Source organism: Protopterus annectens, chromosome 12.part0 (genome assembly GCF_019279795.1).
Source record: "Protopterus annectens isolate FY-2018-M chromosome 12.part0, PAN1.0, whole genome shotgun sequence".
NCBI lineage: Eukaryota > Metazoa > Chordata > Ceratodontiformes > Protopteridae > Protopterus > Protopterus annectens.
In genome coordinates, this window is record NC_056746.1 from 147,263,637 (window position 1) to 147,276,180 (window position 12,544).

Here is a 12,544-nt window from a genome sequence, read left to right on the forward strand (position 1 = left end):
GTGTTGGTTGCAAATTTGGCAATCTTGTTTTAACAGGATGCAAGCTTAGTTTTAGGGAGGAGTTGATGTTGGTGAGGATAGAAACACCATACAGGAGGGAAGGTAGGAGAAAGGTTGAGGCAAGGGTATACTTTGTAGAGTAACTGGGGAAGTGTTTATGTCTTTAGAGGGTGCACAATTTTTGGTATGTTTTTTGATATTCTTGTGGATGTGGAGGACAAATGTCAGGTTTTCAGATAGAATAACTATGAGTAATTTTGTGAGGGAGACAACTTCTATAATGCTATTATTCTGAGAGTGAATGATAAAATCTCCTAGAAGACATTTGTTGCTGAAGCGCTACAGAGAAGTGACATTTTTCGTGCTGAATAAAGTGCTTCCTGGTATACTTTTTTGTTTTTTTTTTCTGGCCTTTTGTTGCATTTTCTTCATTTGGGACTCTATAGTTGTTGCTTTGAATGATAAAATCTGTCTTGTTAACAGAGAGATTTTTTTTAGGAGTAAATAATAGTAATTTAGTTTTGTTTGGGTTTAGGCCTAGTTGATTATTGGTCATCCAAGTTTCCATAGCAGTAAAGGCATCCTGGATTATTTTGTAGTAGTTCTGTTGTAGATTTACCTGAACAAATAATGGCTAAATCATCTGCATATTGTATAACAGAACAATTTGTGGAGTGGAAGTTACTTATAAAAATACTGAAAAGAAGGGGTCTTAAGATGGAGCCCTGTGGAACACCTGTGGGGGACACAAGAAATACAGAGAAAGAGCTGAGCTATTTAGTAGATTGTTGTATGTTGTTTAAGTAGTTGATGAACCCATTAAGAGTTGGGGTGGAGATAACCTAGATTAGAAAATTTACTGAGGGGGAGAGGGTGGGAAATTGTATCAAAAGCTTTTGAGAGGTCAAGAAAGAGTGGGGAATACAATTTGACTGTTGTTTCTGGCTGGATTGACTGTGTCCATAAAGGAAATAACAGCTGTAGTTGTGCTGCGCATGGCCTAAACCCATGTTGAGTTTGAGAGAGGATTTGGATTTGCAGTAGAAAGTTAAGAAGTTGATAGTGAATACATTTTTCAAGGATTTTAGAGAGGGGGTAGAGAACAGCGATGGGCCGGAAGCTAGAGATGTCAGTATTGCCACCTTTGTGGAGAGGAAGTATGTATGCTTTTTTTCCAGATGTTAGGCACATGGGACACCTGGAGAGATCTGCTGAGAAGAATGCTGATAGGATATGCAATGGCATATTGCTGACATTTGGAGGTATTCGGGGGGGGGGGGTAAGTTATGTGGGGCATTGGAGCCAGGTTTAAGTTTTAGGAGGAGTTTAGTTATGATAGTGGTAGGTATAGGGGAGAAGGAAAAGATGGCTGGGGAGGGGATTATAGTATCCTGTGAAGGAGATGATAGTGGATAGAAGTTGCCATTGGTGTTAGCTTGGGGAAAGGTGGTGGCAAGTTTAGCTATAGTTTCAATGAAATGACAATTGAAGAGAGTGGCTATTTCTCTGGGTTTTCTGTCTAGGAATGGGCAGGGATTGTTTTTGGTACCTGGGTTAATTAGAGATAAGATAGAGTTCCAAAATGTCACTGGATTTTGTTTGTTAATCTGTTGGAGGTTTAGCTAATAGTATTTTCTGCCCTTAATAACTACACACTTTGTTTGATTACACAGCTGTCTAAATTCTTGGTGATCATGGGGATTTTTTTACTTTAGCCATTTTTTCCAGATTTTGTCCCTGGTGGCCATAATTTGCTTGGTAGTTCTGGACAGCCATATGGCATGCTTGGTTTTTACTCTTTTTTGTCTAAGTGGGGCTAGTTTGTTGAAGGTGTTGAGGAATGCAGAGTTAAAGAGCTCAACAGCCTCATCAAGGGGAAGTAGTTTTAGTGGACTCCAACTGTTTTTTCTCAGGGTTTCATTGAGAGTTGTAGGACTAAATGTATTTAGATTTCTAGTTTGCTTGAAATGGTGTTGGGAAGGTATATGGTTGTTTTTTACGTAATATGTAGGCTGGTAAATGCTACAAGGAAGTGTGCCTGATGTTGAAAATTTATTTGGGTCAGAGACTAGTATTCAGTCCAGAATAGTTCCACAGTCTTTGTTTCTGTTAGGTCTAGTTACATATGTTATTAGCTGGGTGAAATTGAAAAGGTTGATGTTTGTTTCTGTTAGGTCTAGTTATGTCTGTTATTAGCTGTGTGAAATTGAAAAGGTTGATGTTAGTTTCTGTTAGATCTAGTTACATCTGTTATTAGCTGTGTGAAATTGAAAAGGTTGATGTTTGTTTCTGTTAGGTCTAGTTACATCTGTTATTAGCTGTGTGAAATTGAAAAGGTTGATGTTTGTTTCTGTTAGGTCTAGTTACGTCTGTTATTAGCTGTGTGAAATTGAAAAGGTTGATGCTTGTTTCTGTTAGGTCTAGTTACGTCTGTTATTAGCTGTGTGAAATTGAAAAGGTTGATGTTTGATAGTGGGGAGTGACCTGTGAAATCTAGCCAGTTTATGTTTACATCACCAAGGATAATTGTCTTGTTGTTTGTAGTGGTAGATATCCAAGCAAGAATGTCTTCAAGAAGTAGAATATTGTAGACTGGGGGGGTGTAGATGGCTATGATGGAGAGGTACTTGGAATTGTTGAGTTTGAGCAGACATGTAAGTAGCTCATCTGTAGAGAATTGAGGGATAGGGCTGGAATAAGGGACAACTGTTAGGGTGTTAGGGAATAGTATGGCAATGCCTCCTCCTTTTTTGTGGGGTCTGTCAGTTCTTAGGCAGGCGTATCCCAGGGGAGGAATTCTGTGTCTTTTATGTAGGGTTTCAGCCAGGTTTCTGTTGCAGCTAATATATCTGGTTTATTAAGAGATAGCCAGGCATGGAATTGTAGTATTTTTTTCCTGATACTTTGGAAATTGATAGCTGTAAGATATAGTGATTTGCAGGGATTGGGAGAGTTGGGATTCAGTGGGTTAGGTCCTGGGTTGGGATGGATGTCTCCGCATAAGGGTATGCTAGAATGCTTGTATAAGTAGGGTAAGTGTAAGGGGTATCTTTTGGATAGTTTATGGGTAGGTATACTATTGTTAAGGCTTTCTTGGAGGGGAAGTAGTTTTAGTTTGTAGTGTGGTATAGTATGCTGAGTGTGTACAGGCTGGGGATATATCTGAGTAGATAGGGAGAGCTGAGGAATGTGAGGGTGTTATAGATGTGATGCTCTGAGGGGGTGATAGTTATGTGAAATTATATTATTTGAGATGAGACAAAGACGTATGTGAGGAGGCAGAGTAGAGAGATTAGTATGCAGATGGAGGACATGCCAGAGTGCGGAAAACGTATTATAAGAATAGTATGTAAAATGGACAGAGAGTATGGCAAGTTTGATTAGAACAGAATACCCAAAATGTACTCAGAAAGACAATATGCACTTGGGGAAAAAGGAAACATCTTTTAGTATATTGGAGGGAAAAAAGATTGTGAAACCAAACATTTCCAGAAGCCAGGCACACAGTGATTAAAGAAAGCAGTAGCTGAAATGAGTTGATCAGTACAATGCACATATAGCAAGGGATGAATACCTTGTGTGAAAGACTGGATTTATGAATTCATGTGGTCTTGACAAAAGGGTCTCACATAACAATACTGCAAAAATAAAAAAAGAAAACTGGGAAGTACTATGATTCTGTTTAATGAACTGTGATTTCATCATCCATTTTGTACCGAACAGAAGTCCTAGAGGGGCTCATTCTGGATATATCCTGTAAAATAAGGAACTTTGTTTTTAAGTTTTATTTAAAATGAGTATTTAGTTTTAATTTTTAGTTTAAATGTGACTACATATATGTTGAAAGCAGTCTGGTTAGAAGTAAAATATACTGGGACTCACTTAAGCATGTGACTGCCCTTACTCACCTTTTACGCAATTAATTAAACAGTGAGAAAATATGATTTAGAGTCAGGCGTGGCAGCAATGAGAAACACCTTATTAATGTCTCATTACCATGTTTCTAAATGAACACTAGCATTGTCAGTCAGGCCTGACTGTACTAGTGGTGGATGTAGCAGCCTATGCATTATGTTACTCAAGCACCCACACACCACTCGCACATACAAATCCATTCAGACATCCATACATACATACATTTTCATGTGCACACACACACACACACACACACACACACACACACACACACACACACACACACACACACACACACACACACACACACACACTCTTTATTCCCCTCCATAGTGCAATCATCCAGGCAGACACACATTCACATTCACATAATCATACCCCTAGAGACACAAAAAGAAACTTGCCTTCCGATGATGTATAAACTATACACGGGAATTGATGCCGACAGAGTTTCTAGTCACTTAGAAGAAAACTCAATTACGGCAGTAGAACAAAAGGGCAATAAAAGAAAGTCATATGGAACAAAGGATCATTTATTGTTAAATAAAGTCAGAGTGGAGAACTGTAAGGAAGAATCTACAAATGACATGGACTGATTACAAAAAATCATTTGATAGCATCCCACATTCATGGATAAAAAGAGTGCTTACAAATGTATAAGATACATCCTACACTGATCAGCTACATTACAGTGACCATGAAACAGTGGCAGGCCACTTTGCAATTAAGCCATGGTAAAGGACAAATTGTTATCCCAGGGATAAAAATTCAAAGGGGGAATATTCCAGGGTGGCTCTCTGTCACCGTTACTATTCTGCCTTGCCCTTACTCCATTAAGTCATTTACTCAACAGCTTAGGCCATAGCTATAATCTGGCTCCTAGAAAACAACAAAGTGTAAAGACTTCTCACCTTCTCTTTGTCAATGATTTAAAACTGCATAGCTCATCAGTTGAGGAACTGAAAGCACAACTGCACGTTGTCAGAATGTTTTCAGATGATATAAGAATGTCATTTGGTCTTGATAAATGTGCAAAAGCAACCTTTAAAGCAGGAAAACTGCAACGTCAGGAAAACATCAGTTTGGGACAAGAATGTGATATAAAAGTACTTGAGCAAGAAGGAGTGTATAAATATTTGGGAATTGATGAAGGATCAGCAATAAAACACGAACAAATGCGAGCAAAACTTAGTAAGGAATACTTCAGAAGACTTAAATTAATCCTGAAAACAGCACTAACATCTAGGAACAAAATCTAAGCTATAAACCAATTTGCTCTTCCTGTCCTAACTTACAGTTTTGGAGTGAATGACCAGTCCCAAACCTTGTTGGATAGATTAGATAGGAAAACAAGAAGGATACTTCATGCTCAGTAAATGATTTATAAGAATCAGTGAATATCAAGATTATATATTCCCTATTCCGAAGGAGGGATGGGCCTCCTAGAAATTGTTTATATGTACAGATTTGCAATTGTGGGACTCCACACATATCTGCTGACCTCACAAGACTCACATGTAGTGAAAGTTTTGAAACATGAGGAGAATAAATCTAAGATGACTTCTCTGCTTAATCTAGCAGAAGCTTATCGGAGTCAAGCAGGAATGGAAATCAAACCAGAAGTAGATAAAAATCAGGCAGCAAGTTAATGTGCCAAAAACAAAACAAAGAATACAAGGTGAAGGATCAGATGAGAAGGCAAGAAATGTAGAAAAAGTATAAATATAGTTGCATGTATAGAAAACTTCTGGAAGAACCTCATGTTGATCAGGACTGAATGCAGGAATGGTTAAGGAGAGGCGAATTCAAACCAAGAGATGAAAGGTTAATATTGGTGGCCCAAGATAGTGGGCTGCGTACACGCTGGTTTATAAAGTCCATTGAACATGTGGGAGAAACAGACAAATGTAGGTTTTGTAAAACTAAATTGGAAACAGTTGTACACTTCATTGCTGGTTGCGACATACTAATGGCAGAAGGACTGTTAACTGAATGGCTAATAATGTGGTGAGACTGCTGCACTAGGGATTGTCCAAACATTATGGTATTGAAGTGGCCGAAAAACACTGGAAACCTGAGCCACAAAGCATCATAGAAAATGAAGAAGCCTACATCACATGGGATCACTCATTACCAACAGTTCAAAAGACAGATGCTAGAAAACTGGATATAGTGGTCTAAGAAAAGAAAACAAGAACAGCGCTGATCACTGAGATCGCCACACCCAGTGACGACAGTGTCTTGTGTACAGAGAGACACAAAGTCATAAAATATCAGGATCTGCAGGCAGAAATGAGAGCAATGTGGAAGTAAGATAGCCAGACAGTTCCAAAAGTAGTAGGAGCAACGGGTCTTATAAAAAGAATTTACAATCATATTTAGATATGTTACCAATACATGCATGTCCATACAAACTGCAGAAGGAGTCATTACTGGGCACATTGCGGGTGAGCACTACTGGCTGACATCTAAGAGTGAAACAATACTCATTTCATGAACTTTAATTGTACTTTGACTTAGGAATGGGGTCCATTCCTGTCATGGTATTAGAAACCCAAAAGTCTTGGAGAAATTAAAAAAAACATTAGCTTACTCAGTATTTATACTTTGAAAGCATTTATCATAAAATGTCCAGTTTTATGAGTGGTACAACTGCTCTCGGGCATCACTGTGTTTCTTTAACCCACTTTCTTGGTTCCTTCCACATAGCAAGTTACCTCATAGCAGTCTTATCACAGCACATGGGTTTCTGTGCAGTTTCCCCCTTAAGATCTGACTCATGTAATATTTAGGTATATTGCCTAGCAGATGACCGCACTCACACTTTTGTTTATTTCTGGGGGACTCAAAATACCAGACATCAATGGTTCAGAAGAATTCAGTGCTGTCATATCATCCATTTGGAATAACCTCCCAGTAATAATACATATTACAGCATCCCCTTTTGCATCTATTGCAGGTCATAGCTGTATCTTAAACAGGGAACTATAAACTCTGTCAAAACGTTTGTCACATTACGAACTGTAATATTTCTCCCTAGACTCCTGACATGATGTTCAGCTGCTTCTACCGCTGTATGTCCTGTAGTGCATAAATGTCAACGCATCTGCCTGCAATATCACATTATGTGTTTCAAAGTTCATTTATATGTGCTTGTGTGTGTGTGCCCGCCTATATGTGTGTATGAGCATGTGTGTGGTGTGTGTGTGTGTGTGTGTGTGTGTGTGTGTCAGTGTGTGTGCGCTCACCTATACGTGTGTATGAGCATGTGTGTGTGTGTGTGTGTGTGTGTGTGTGTGTGTGTGTGTGTGTGTGTGTGTGTATGTCTCAGTGTGTGTGCGCTCGCCTATATGTGTGTATGAGCATGTGTGCGTGTGTGTGTGTGTGTGTGTGTGTGTGTGTGTGTGTGTGTGCATGTGTGCATGTGTGCGCTCGCCTATGTGTGTATGAGCATGTGTGCGCATGTGTGTGTGTGTGTGTGTGTGTGTGCGCTCACCTATATGTGTGTATGAGCATGTGTGTGTGTGTGTGTGTGTGTGTGTGTGTGTGTGTGTGTGTGTGTGTGTGTGTGTGTGTGTGTGTCTCTGTGTGAGACAAGTGTACATGTTTATTTGTTTATTTATGTTTGTTTACCAGAGTATGGCACTGATCACAAAGAACAATTTTAGACTTAACCTTGTAGGATACAGAGACAAAAGCATGATGACCAGCAGAAATTGCAATAAAATGTTTTATTAATGCATGCTAGGAAAATTGTTTGAAAGTCTGAAAGTAAGCTATGTGCCGTCTTACGGTTTGTTGGGAAAGTATGAATTGATTCTGGGAGTGGAGTCTATAGTTATTTTTTTATCCATTTATGCCAAGCTTCATCTCATAGATTTAGGAGACATTTACATTTTTTGAAAAGCCATTCACTTTTTGTTGTTTATAAATGTAATGGTGCAAAAGAATCTGTTTTGGAGATATAAAAAAGTGTCAAGAGAGTTTCAGCAGCACAGTTTAGGTCATGAGAGGAGAGAACCAATCTAGGGTGGAGAGATGGGCCTTTAGTTTGTTGATGTTGGGTGGTAATTCATACCTGAAGGAGATCAGTTTAGGAGGATGTTTTATCCACAGGTTGTGTATGTCGAATGTAATGGGGGCAGTAGCAGTGAATGGGAGGAAATGGACATGGAGGAAATATTGCACTGGTGGTTAATGATTAAAAGGTCAAGGAGGCAATGATGATGTCACTGGGGGATGGGATGTGATGGTCCATGTATGAGTTGGTTGACATCAATATCTGCTGGGAATTCGCTATCCTGGTGTTGCAGAGGAAGAAGCTTGGGCACTTGACAGAGTGGTCAGGTAGGATATGTGTCCATTCTGGAAAGAGAACAGAGCTAGTCATAGGTGGTAGCAGCAGGCAGGTGGACCTGTGACTTGGGGGCATGCATGTGTCCATCAAGCTGTCACTGGGTGGTAGCTTTCAGTCAAGAGCAAGGAAGAGTGCAGTTGCATAGTGTTGTGGATTTCTGCAGTGATGAAGGTTGTAGGGCCCTCTGCCCAGGGGGTGGGGGGTGGGGGGCTTAGCCAGATATTGAAAGATATACACATTACTGAGATGCTGGTGAGGACACCATCCTCCCTCATTGCTACCTAAATGATGCTCCTCCTACACACATTGGTTCTCACACTAGTGGATCTAAGGATAATTTTCAGCAATAGAGAACAAATTGGTTTGAGGCCTGTTAAGACAAACTTGCTGGGTTGGCAGATATGGGGGTAAAGCATAAAGATTAAAAAAAGATTTGCTAGGAATATGGTTATGTCATTGACAGAAGGGCCAAAATGTTAAGGTTAAAGTCATGCAGAATCAGTATGTTTTTGCACTTGAGGAGGTGGTGATGCTGTGAATGATGGTTTGAGTTGATTTTGAGCTGTTAAACCAAGAAGGGTGATCAGGGATTGGGGTGAGGGGATACTGAAGCAGGAACCAATCAGCTGTATAGCAGAAATGAGCTCATCCCAGCTTCCCAAGTGGTGAAAAAGTTAAGAGTAACAAATCAACAAAATATTTTGCAAACATCAACACTTCAGAGAATTCAATCTATTTGGCAATAATAACTTTTAATTTTGAGTCAGTGTGGTCTAAGATTGAGGTATACCACCTAACTACAATTAAATTGTTTGATCCCCCACTTGTACAAACTGTACTTAAAGTATACTTCTCAGTTTGCAGGCAATGAAAATGGATACAAAGGCCCTTGAAAAGAAGGTCCAGCCAGACAAAATCTGGACACTAGCATAAAGTTTGAATCCCTAATAACACATAGTTCTTCCAAAGTTTTGTAGAACTGTGGGATACTACTTAGAAATACAAGTTTAAAAAAACGAGAGTAAGAAAAATATATACATATAATCAGATGCAGTGTAAAATCTGTAGTCTTTAATACATGATATTGCAAAATAACTACCTCACACAGTCATTTATTTTTGTTTATGAAAAAGAAAGATGTAACATGCAGGATTTCACTTTTTAAATTCTTTAAATTCTGGGTGCCATAAGTATACTTTAGACATGTTGTCTTGTTTATTGTGTTATATCCAGCTTCAAACTTGTGTTTGTGTGTTCAGGAAATCATATGGAGCTGTAATTTAAGCCTAAAAATAGGAACACACCTCCAAAAATAGGCACATCATATGAAGGGGTAAATCATGCCTGAAAATAGGAACACTACTCCAAAATAGATACAGTTGAGGGTCTGCCGTAAAGTGATACAGTGATTCCCTTACAGGTGGAGGGGTATCCTTCAGAAAAAGGAATGGGGTATATAGCTAGGAGCTGCTAATCAAGGCTGCCAGGCAAAGCAGAGCCCAATACTAGGGCGTAGCAGGTGAGAGGTAAATCAGTGAGTAGGAAACAAAAGGTAAAAAGATATGGTGGGTGAAGGACCACTGCAAGAACACCAGTTACAGTAACAACAAACCATCTACAGTAACTACCTAGTATCCACTGAAAAAGGAGTTTCAAAGAGCAGGCACATACTTAGCCCACCCTATTGAATAAGTTAGAGGAATGCTACAATAAGATTGCTAAATTTGCCACTAATTTTCCCTATAGGACTCACCATTGTACAGCTTTCAGAGAACTACATTGGTTAGAACTTCCCCACTACTTCTTTATTCCAAAATCCTCATAAGTCATAACCTCATCTGTAAACCAGACAAATGTCCATCCCTCAACGACCTCTTTCAACTTTACACTCCATCAAGAGCACTTTGATCTACTGATAAAATTTCCTTTACAACTCATCAAATCAAACGATTCAGCAGGTGACTCTCTTCTCATTCTATGTCTCTAAAATCTGGAATAACTTTTCCTCTCCTTGAGGTAAGAACATTCCCAAGCATCTTTCAAAACTAAGCCAAAATCTTATCTTACAAACAAGAGAATATGTTAGTATTTCACTGTTGTAGAGAACATACAGAGAATATGCCACTCCAGACCACGTCTGCCCTCCACCATCTCTCTCTTTCTCTCCCAAAAAGAAACAGTAACACAGTAAATAATGCATCTAACCAGCTCTCATATTTTCATCAAATTACACCCCAGCTCCTTATGTACCTCTTAATAATAAATAGCAAAGTGGCACACTTCCAAATCTTACATCCTTATAGGTTCATAGGTTCATACTAGGCTATCTGCCCTAGGGCATTTATAAGCCTAGCCAGAGTGTGTTTGGCTTTCATCACCCATTTTAAATTAATTTTGCTATGCCCTTTTTCGAGGTTAGTATACTGTGCCTCTGTCTAACAGTGACACAGAAGTGATACCCGGGGTAAACCTACGATCTCCCATCCACTCATCAAGATTCCTCTTGAAGAGAGTCAATGAGGGACTCTGCCTAACCTGGACTGGGATTTTATTGCAGAGTGAAGGGAGCCTCTGGGTTATGAATCTGTCCCTCCAGCATGTCCTATTTATTTCAGTGCTGAGGTTCAAGTCTCTTGAGCGTGTGGCTCGATGGGATTTGGATTTTCTGAGGTGCAGCATGTCCATTAATTCCGGGTTGGACATTGCTTTATACGTCAGGCACAGATCGCCTCTGAGCAGGCGGTATGCCACTGAGTAGAGCTGGAGTTTCTTTAACTGGGCAGCATATGGCATCTGTTTGAGCCCTTTGATCCTCTTGGTGAGGTACTTTTGGGGTCTTTCCAGTTGCTGCAGGTGTCTGGTAAGGTACATCCCAAAAGGGGCATTGTACTCAATTATGGGCCTGATGAGGGATGAGTAAAGAGGCACAATGACCTCCCTGATCTAGATGTGAATCCCTTCATGATTAGGTGGGCTATATAAAATGTTTTTCTAACCACTTTGGCCATGTGGTTGTCAAATGAGAGATTGCTATCAACTTGGGTCCCCAGGTCCCTAATTACTTCTTCTGTACTTAATGGATTACCACCTATGTGGTAATTTGTGGGCACTTTGTTTTTGCCAAAGGGGATGACTATACACTTTTTGGCATTTAGCTTGAGGCCATGGCTCTGGCACCAGTTGTCTGTTTCTATGAGGCCCTTTTGGAGGATGCTTGTGTCGGCTGGAGAGTCAATTATGGCACTCAGTTTGCAGTCATCTGTGAACTTTGTCAGCCACAGTCCTTCCGTGTTGGCCTGTACCTCCGAGAAATATATACCGAACAAGAGAGGTCCCAGGACTGAGCCTTGTGGGATGCCACTTGTAACTGGTTTGGAGTCTGACATGGCTCCAGCAATTCTAATCATGTGGGTTCTGTCCTTGAGCCAGTTTGCAACCCATCTAGTGACATAGGGGTTTATATTTAAGCTGGTGAATTTATCTATAATGCCCGAGTGGGGTATTGTATCGAAGGTTTTTGCGAGGTCCAGGTAGGCTGTGTGGACCACCTTCCCCTCGTCAATGGCCTTGATGACTGTTTCAAAGAAATCGACCAGGTTTAAGAGACAGGATCTGCCCTTAATAAAGCCGAACTGGGTAGGATCCAGTGTCTGTAGGTCTCCAATATCTTTATTTATGAGGTCCATGATGATCCTTTCCATAGCTTTGCAGACCAAGCTAGTCAGGCTTATGGGGCGATAGTTTCCAGGATCCGTTTCCATCCTGGCGCTCCTAGAATTCCTTCTGACTCTCCTATACTCACTCTATCTCTTCTAGTCCACCGTCTCTACTCTAAATCAAATTTATTTTGTATACTGTACTATTTACATCTTTAATATTTTTTCTCTTTTTTCATTCTTAATTTATTCTTTATCTTATTTTTATTTTCAGTGTAATTATGTTGATTGACTGTTGCTGCATTTTTGTAACTTCCAGTATATTCCTAGTAAGTGGAGTCTCTGTAATCTTACTGCCACTATTATAAGCTTTAAAGTGAGCTTTTCTAATGGTAATATTCCTGTATCTAAGCTTTTACCAAGAGCATTTCTCCCCAGGCCTCTGTTGAAAAGGGTAATATACCCTGTCAGACATACCCAGTATATAAACAGAAGTAATAAAGAAATGCATAAATAAATGGTGGTGAGGGTCTCAGATGAGTTCCCTAATGTAATGAACACCTTTATTTAGATGTAGTCAAGGGATCAGAATGATGAGTGGGTAGTCTGCAGAACC

General features: G+C 39.8%; 1 protein-coding gene across 1 annotated transcript in view; it reads right to left on the reverse strand.

Moving 5' to 3' along the window:
- The window catches only part of BMERB1 (bMERB domain containing 1), a 1,463,618-nt gene that overhangs the window by 844,437 nt on the left and 606,637 nt on the right, over positions 1 to 12,544 (reverse strand). The gene's annotated exons all lie outside the window — the stretch shown is intronic.